We start from the raw sequence: 8,709 nt of genomic DNA on the forward strand, positions 1-8,709 counted from the left end.
GCATCTCAGACCCACACAAGGTCACAAGGTTATCCATCTCCCTGCCTCCCAGCTCACCCTCCCAGCTCACCCTCCCAGCTCACCCTCCCAGCTCACACTCCCAGCTCATACTCCCAGCTCATCCTCCCAGCTCATCCTCCCAGCTCACCCTCCCAGCTCATCCTCCCAGCTCACCCTCCCAGCTCACCCTCCCAGCTCACCCTCCCAGCTCACCCTCCCAGCTCCAGGGCTTGGGTGGGGCCACACACACAACTCCAGTACACCTCCCTTGCATGTCCTACCTCAGTTAGTGAACCCCCAGACTCCACAGTCATGAAGGACATCCACTCACCCGACAACTATTTCTCGAGGCCCTGCCGTGTGCCAGGACTCTCCAGGCCACATGAGTAGGACACGCGGCCAGCTCACAGGGCGGAACGAGCGAGGGGACAGTCACACACTGTGAACACTGCTAATTTAATGGCACAAACGGGGCGCCCTGGGCACCCAGGAAGGGACACCGTCTGCCTGGGGAGCTGAGGAAGCCTTCCTCAGGAGGCAGCGTTTAGGTGGATTGAAGAGAAGATGCTGCTGCGAGGAGAAGCATGGAGGACCAGCACTCCAGACGGAGGGAACCGCATGGTCAAAGGCCTGGTTGGCCTCCATACAGCTACCACCTGGGCCTCTGAGTGGCAGATGAACTCCTCCCCCATCTCCAGCTTTCTGCCCGCCAGCCAGCCCTTCTATCCCTGGGGGGCGCCAAAGGGCAGGTTATTGAACCCGAGATTAAGCCTCCACATCCCTGAAGGTTTGAGAGAAACAGGTGAATACTGAAGCCAAACTTCTCCCAGTTCATAGGATGAGCCTTCATCTACCCAACATAATGATTTCCTCGGCAAATAAGTGGTTCAGCAATACACTAAAATAAAATGAAAATGGCCCACGTGTCTAAGAGGTAAAACAATTTGGCAATGCCAAGCTAGAGTCACAGAGAATTTATTGAATACCTTTGATTCAGCCATCATTCCCCTGGGAATTTATCCCAAGAAAGTAATTAAACAGCAATAAATCTGGTTAAAAAAAAAAAAAGGCAAGTAGGTGTTTACCACAGCAATATCTATAGCCATATAGGGAAAATAAAAACCTAGAAACCATGTTGGCTCCGTGTTTGAGTGTCTACCTATGAACTAGTGGCTCATGGTTTGATTCCGGTCAGGGCACATGCCTGGGTTGCAGGCTTGAACCCCAGTGGGGAGCATGCAGGAGGCAGCCAATGAATGATTCTCTCTCATCACTGATGTTTCTCTCTCTTCCTCTCCCTTCCTCTCTGAAATCAATAAAAATATATTTTTAAAAAAACAACCTAGAAGCCACCTAATTAAGGACTTTGGTGTGCCAATATGACCTTGGAAAATTGCTAGATAATAATTTATCACTTAAACATAATTCATTTTTGACACAGAGCTTGTTGGGGGTAGAGGTTTCATATTGTACCCCCTTCACCCTGCCTTTTTTTCAATCTGGGACAAAAACAACCCCTACCCTCCCCCCACACACACACACACACACTGTCCCAATACACAGTGATGATCTCCTTCAACTGTGCTATAACTAGTCTTTTCATTAATACTGTACTCTGGACATCTGCTCACACACTAAGTCAATGTAGCCTGATTTTTAACGAGTGCATGGTGATCATTTATTTGCATGTATCAACATTTGTTCTTTAATCCATTACCAGTAGCCATTTAAATTACGTTAGGTTCATACGATTCAAGGTTAATTCTTTCTTAACACTGACATTTCTTATCAGATTTTATTAAATATAATTTTATTTTATTAACATTTTATTATATTCTATTTGAAATACATTTTATTTTAACTGAATATTACAGAAACTACAATAAAATTTTAAGTATATCTAATATATATTAAACACAAAAGTGTAAAAACTTCAATTAAGGGGTGAGCAGCAAGGGAGAGCCCTCTCTGCCGTGGCAGCTGACACGACCCTGCAGCCCAGGACCGGGGACCACAGGCCTCGCAGGAGCTGCGGTGGCTCTTCTGCCTCCTGGAGGTCAGGGAGGGCTGAGCCCGGAGCCTGCTCTGGTTCTGGAGACGCCACTGGAGGCGGCGTTGCCTCTTGAGGTCTTCTTTGCTCTTGCTCTGGAGCTGGTTCTGTGGATCCCAGAAGAGAACATGTTGTCACCATGACTGCCTCGGTGTGCCTTCTAGAGACAGAAACTCTCTCCTATCCATCGATGGAGTCCCCGTTCAAGAGCCCACCCCAGGAAGTCTTTCCGGAATGCAGGCCATGGGGCTGGTGATCTGAGCGGACTCTGCCTCTGGCCTCTAACAGCTCTTCTCTGTGTGGCCGAGCCCCATCTCCTCCCCACGCGCCCACATCACCCACCCGAGTCCTCCTCACCCTCTGCCTCTGCCTCTGCGGGCTCACGGCGCTCCAGCTCTGAAAGGAGCAGCTGGGCCTGGCGCTCCAGGTCTGAGCCTGGAAAATTGAGGTCGAGGTAGGCCAGCAGCATCACCAGGCAGGGAAATTCTGGGGGCTGGAAGAAATCCTCAGGGTACCGGTCCAGCCACATGCCCAGGATGGAGATGATGGCCCTGGGGAGAGACATGGGCCGCAGAGTCTGAGGCCTGGCCTTTCCTTCCACACCAACCTCCAGAGTACCCCTGTGGGAGCCTGGGGTCCTGTGCCTCCTGCTCCTGCCCCCCTTCCGTCTGGCAGAGGTCCACCTGGCCACCAGGGAGGGGCTGGCTGAAGCTCCGTAACTGAGAGCTTTTGATCCATGGTGAGACAACCTGCCCCTTCTTCAGGGAAGCCTGGCAGTGTCCCTGCCCCCTTCCCGCCCCAATGTCAACTCCAGGAGGGCAGAAAAGGGTGGTGTCTGCTCTGTTCATTGCCCTCATTGGCATACAGTAGGGACTCCATAAATAACTGATCAATAGGAGAACAACAGGTCTCTGTTTCCAGCCCTGGCCTCGTAGAGATGTCCTAGCACCTCGAACTTTAGCTCCTGCACCTTCATGCTGCTAATTCACTAGGTGCCCCGTGTGCGTCTTCTCCTCCCACTGACACTCAACTCCCACAGGGCCGGGAGCACCAGCCAAGCACCCACTGTGGAGCTTCAGCCAGATTAGTGAGCAGGATGCGCCCCACATCCCCTGTTCCAGGTCCCAGGGTGGGGGAGTGGATGCAGGGCTGGGTGGGGAGGGGATGGGGATGGATTTTCTGAGGGGCTGACTCTGTCCACTAACCTCCCAATGCTCTCCCACCACCCAAATCCACATCCAAAGCTCTCTAGGACTCCTGCCCTTTTTTCTAGGTAAAGTCCTCAGACCTGCGCCCTTTTGTAGAAATCCCACGATGTATGGGATGCAGGGTTCTGCCAGCACCTCCAATTCGTAGTCCCTATACTCCCCTCACGGTTCTGATCCAAAGCCCACTCACTTTTTCTGCTGGTCCACAGGCCCACCATCCTCTTCAGCATAGGGGAAGATGCAGCCATACCTAGAGGAGACCAGGAGGACGTCACATCGACTGCCCTGTGGACGCTACCTGCCTGTGAAGTCTAGGGTGACCGTCTCACTCACGACTACAAGGAAGCTCTGAAAAGCAGGGTTGGGGTCTGCTCTGTGCACTGGATTGTGGTCAGTGCCTAGAACATGCCTGCACCTGCTGATATATTTGCTGAATGAACGAGCCCCATCACAGGCATCTCAGTTAGCCCGCTGCTCCCCCCTGGGATTCCTGCTCTGGCTTCACCCAGGACAGAGAACCCTAATGAAATCTCCAATCTCCTTTTCAAATGAGAAAACAGCTCAGCCCAAGGCCCCGAGGAAAGTGAGGGATGAGGCAGAGGCTTCGTCATGAGGAAGAGAAAATGACCAATTAGCACAACCACCACCCCCTGCCCCCCCCCGCCCCCTCCCCCCTCCCCCCCCCCCCCCCCCCGCAGACCTCTCCAGTGGCCAGGCACCCAGAGAGCACGTTACAGGGAGGACCCCATCAGGTTTCTATAATTATCCTATGAGTTTGCTCCTGGGTTCACCCCGCTGTTCTGAGGAGCACACAGACTCAAGGAGATGCGTGACCTGAAGACTCACAGCTAGCAAGTGCCCGGATGACCACTGTGCTGTGGAGGGGCAGGTGCTCACCTTGTCAATAGTAGGTCCAACACCTGCTGGGTGGTGGCCAAAGTTCTGTAGTTCCAGAGAAAGGTGGGGACGAAGGTGGGGTCCCTGCCCAGGACGGCAGGCACCAGGTGCTCCACCAGCTTGCCCAGCCGGTGTGCCCGGGCGGTCTGCACCATACAGACTTTATTTGTGTTCCCGGTTGATGCTTCTTGCCCCTGGGGTGGGACAGAGGAGGGACATGCAGTCAAAACAGCATCACGGACCACCAGGTGGGTTGGCAGCTGCAGCTCAGACCGAACCCCCAAGCCCTCAGTGACTGGTGGCAGGGAAGAAAATGTTCTTGGCATGAAAAGTAGAATTGCCCCTGTCCGGTATGCTCAGTGGTTAGAGTGTCCCCCACCCCCACTGAAAGCTCTCTAAAAAGCAATGAAAAAAGTATCCTCAGGTGAGTATTAACAACAACAAAGTAGAATTGGAGGAGGGGAATGATGAAGCACATTAGTAACTTAGGTCATATTTTGCTGGCTGAGGATGGACATCAAGTCCCTGTATTAACAGTGTCATCCCTGGGATTTCTGACAAAGCAGCCCATGCTCAGATGAGAACACAGTGGCTTTTCCTAGGGTGGGAGGGGTCAGGAGATTAGGACATGTGAGATGTTCAGGGCAGCACTGTTGACATGGCAACAGAAGAGGATCACTCCAGGCCCCACAGCAGTGAAGGACTAGATCGCCATGGCAATTGGTCCCCTTCGGGGTATGATATACAGCCCTGGGAGACCCCAGCTCCTGACCTGGAAGGGCCACCGGGATATATTCCTCCGGGGCAGAAAGTGGCAAAGCAACAAGACATGGTACCCTGAGCCCCGTGTCCTTTTGGGGAAAAACAACCTCACTAATCATGATGATGGGTAAGACTGACAGAGGCATGCAAGGATTGGCAGGCCAAACTTGGGGAGGGGTGTTAAAACAGGAAAATCTGTAGAAAAATGAAAAAATTCTCTTGACTGAACATGAGGTGAAATGATATTCCTACAAACATGCACACAGTGACTTTGCTCCTGGCCAGGAGGGGCTGGACAGTGAGGGTGGGTGGGGGGAGAAGAGGGAAACCCAGATTCCTTTGGGAGCAGGACTCTAGGGAGGGGGTCAGGGGAGTAGCGGGGTGGCTTCTGGAACCCGGGCCCCTTTGACTACTGGGGTCTCTGCACTCACCTTGAGACCGAGCTGCACTCCTTTGGCAGCGTGGGGCCCCTGTGCCTCCTGCGGGAGAACCCCATCAGTCAGCTCCTGTCTGACCTCCTGTCTGACCTCCTGTCGGGCGCTCTGTAAAGACAGTGCCCCGCCGCCAGGCGGAAAGCCTCAGAGCCCGGTCTGTGCTTCGCAGACCCTGTGGTTCTTCCCACTCCAGACACACACACCACATTGTACTCACACCTCCACGAAGGACAGGAAAGACGTGACGGCCTGAGGGCCTAGGGCTCTCATTGGCACAGGTGAAAGGCCCTCAGAAAGCCCCTCTCCACCCTGCCAGCCCTGTGCTGGCCGTGATCATGACAGCGTCACTAGGAGATGCCCCGCCCTGCAACCTGTTCCTGCCCAGGGGTCCTCCCTTCAGGTCGCTCTTCCCGCACATGAAGAGGAGGGGCTGGGGCTGCCCAGGGACGGCTCCCAGAGGGGGCCCGGCCTCAACTGGGCTGACAGGTTACCTGAGGGGATCGCCTGGAGAATGGCCAGAGACGCCGGGGATGAGGGTTAAACCAACGTCTCCAGAGTTTAGAAAAACTCCCACTGCGGGGTCTCCGGAAGCAAGAGCCCCGAGAACTGGAGAACCAGCAAGAGGACATCTTCAACTATCAAGTGTCTCTTGCCAAGTGAACTGGCTGTTGGGCTGTGGCTAGAATGTGGCTGCCTGGTAACGGGGGTTCTAAGTTCTTTAGGGAAGCGACCTCACTTCCTGTGAGCCCCTTCCCTGAGTCCCCTCCTCAAATAACAGATATCCAACTAGTCCTTGAGGTTGCTGACTGCTCACACCCCTTCTCCATGGGCTACATATCTGTCCCAACGACACCAACACGTGTTCCTCTACAGCCCCCTGGAAGGTCTGAGTGCAGCCAGGGTCCCAGATTTGAGGAGATAGACCTGGGTTCAGACTCAACCCCTCATTCTTTCTCCTTCTTGATCCTGGACAAGCCACCGTGCCTGTCAGGGCCTGTCTGTCTCCTGCCTGCACAATGGATTGTGCAGTACGTACGTCTTGGAAATAACGTCCAGGCACATGTGGCATAGCAGCTCCATATCAAGTTGGAGGGGTGCTGTCATGTGTAAGAAGTGCCTCCTACCTGTTTTTGCTTTCTCTTGTCACCTCCTCTATGTCTGCTCTTCTTAGTATCCCTCCCATAGTCCTTACATCTAAAGCAGGGTTTTCCTGCCAAGGGCCATCTAGATAGTTATAACACCATTCAAGGGCCGTACAAATGGTCACCTTAAAAATTAGCCTGCTGTATTTGGTCAAACATTTAATTAACTCACCCCTAATGCCTTGGCAGGGCCAGACCAAGTGATTTTGTGGGCTTTATATGGCCCACAGGCCAGACATTCCCACCCCTGATCTAGAGTGTGTGTGTGTGTGTGTGTGTGTGTGTATACACTCACACACATGTCTGTGCTCACTTACTGAATCCCAGAAACAAAAGAAAACCAGTCCTCACATAGGCAAAAATAGGCAAGAGCTTCCAATATGTTAGGATTTCTAATGTTCAAACCAGCCCTATGGGACAGGTTGGAGCCTCTGCCTGGAAGGTCACAATACTCCTGACCTCTGGACTCTGCCTGCCGTGTGCCTTGGCCAGTCTCCACCTCACTATGGGCCGCAATCATCCAGTTTAGAGTGAGATTCAAAACTGCATAAGCATGAGCTCTGCATAAAGGAGTCCCCCGGGTCCTCCACCTGGTGGCTGTGGAGAGGAATGCACCCCATATTCCCTGACTGGGCCTCTCCTCAGAGGAGGACTGGCTAATCAGCGGTTCTCAACCTTTCTAATGCCGCGACCCTTTAATACAGTTCCTCATGTTGTAGTGACCCCCAACCATAAAATTATTTTCGTTGCTACTCCATAACTGTAATTTTGCTACTGTTATGAATCGTAATGTAAATATCTGTGTTTTCCGATGGTCTTAGGCGACCCTGCTAGCTGTGGGTCGCTGCTATAGAGGTTGAGAACCGCTGCTGTAGAGCCTAAGACCATCGGAAAACACAGATATTTACATTATGATTCCTAACAGTAGCAAAATTACAGTTATGAAGTAGCAACGAAAATAATTTTATGGTTGGGGGTCACCACAACATGAGGAACTGTATTATAGGATCGCGGCATTGGGAAGGTTGAGATCCACTGGGCTAAATGCTCGTCTGGACTGCCAGATGCTCACCCTCGCCCCCATGCCATCTCCGTGGCTGTGCATGGTTCCATCAGCAGTCTTTTCCAGAGCCCCCGAGAAAGCCTGGGTGCAGCCAGGACCCCAACTGTGAGGACACCGTTGTCTCTGTGATTCTGGGCAGAGCATGGGCCTTTCAGAACCGTCCATGTCTCCCCCCAGTGGCTCCCCACGACTCACACCTCCTGGTGGACACATCCTCCTGTGATGTGGATGGTGCCCTTCCCTTAAGAGTGGACTCCATTAGTGACTCCCTAGGAGAGAGCAAAGTGATCCAAGGTCACTTCCAAGATTTGATTATAAAATATCAGTGCCTAACCACTTGCTCACTCTGATCCGGGTTCTCTCTGTCTCTCTCTCTCTCAGGGCCCTCATTCTGGGGACTCAGCCTCTGTGCTATGAGTTGCTGTCTGAAGAGACCCACATGGCCCAGCACCGAGGGGAAGTCAGGCCTTCCATCCGAGCTGAATCCTGCCAAGACTCCCCAAATGTGCTCAGATCCTGAGTGAAACAGATCCTGCCTCAGTTGAGACCGCAGCCCCAACCTCCTGAGAATCGCTAGCAGAAGTACTCCGCTGAGCCATGGGGGATTCCCCGTCTAAGAAACTGAGGTAATGTGTTTCCTGATTGTCGCTAAGTGGTGGGTAACGTTGTCACACGGCAATAGATCATTAATACAGTTGCCCCTGCACCAGGCCCTGGACCGGTCCTCCTCCCTCGCTCCCCTATCTCCTCCCAGGCTCCCTCCAGCCACACCCACCTCCTTTCTAAGCTCCTCTCTGTCCAGACACTTTCTGCCTTCAAGTGTCTGCACAGTTATGCCTTCTGTCGGGAGAAATACACCTGAGTATTAGGGAGCCGAGGAAGGAGTCATCCACATGGACAAATGACTCACCCACCGAGATTCCTGCAGGTGGGACAGAAGGAGAGTTTGGAGGCAGTTGCCTAATTTCTCCCTGAAGAATGTGGCCTGACTGAGGGGTTAGCAGGAGACTGTGAGTAGGAGGCAGGGAGTGACCCAGCTGGATGATGGGATCCTCAAGGAGGGGAGCTACTGAAGCAGCAGGGACGTGTCCAGAGGTGGCCTTGGATGTACAGGTGAGTGTGACTGGCCTCCTGGCACCATGGAGAGGCCCCA

The sequence above is a fragment of the Cnephaeus nilssonii genome (assembly GCF_951640355.1).
Source record: "Cnephaeus nilssonii genome assembly, chromosome: 21".
In the NCBI taxonomy this organism is placed as follows: domain Eukaryota; kingdom Metazoa; phylum Chordata; class Mammalia; order Chiroptera; family Vespertilionidae; genus Cnephaeus; species Cnephaeus nilssonii.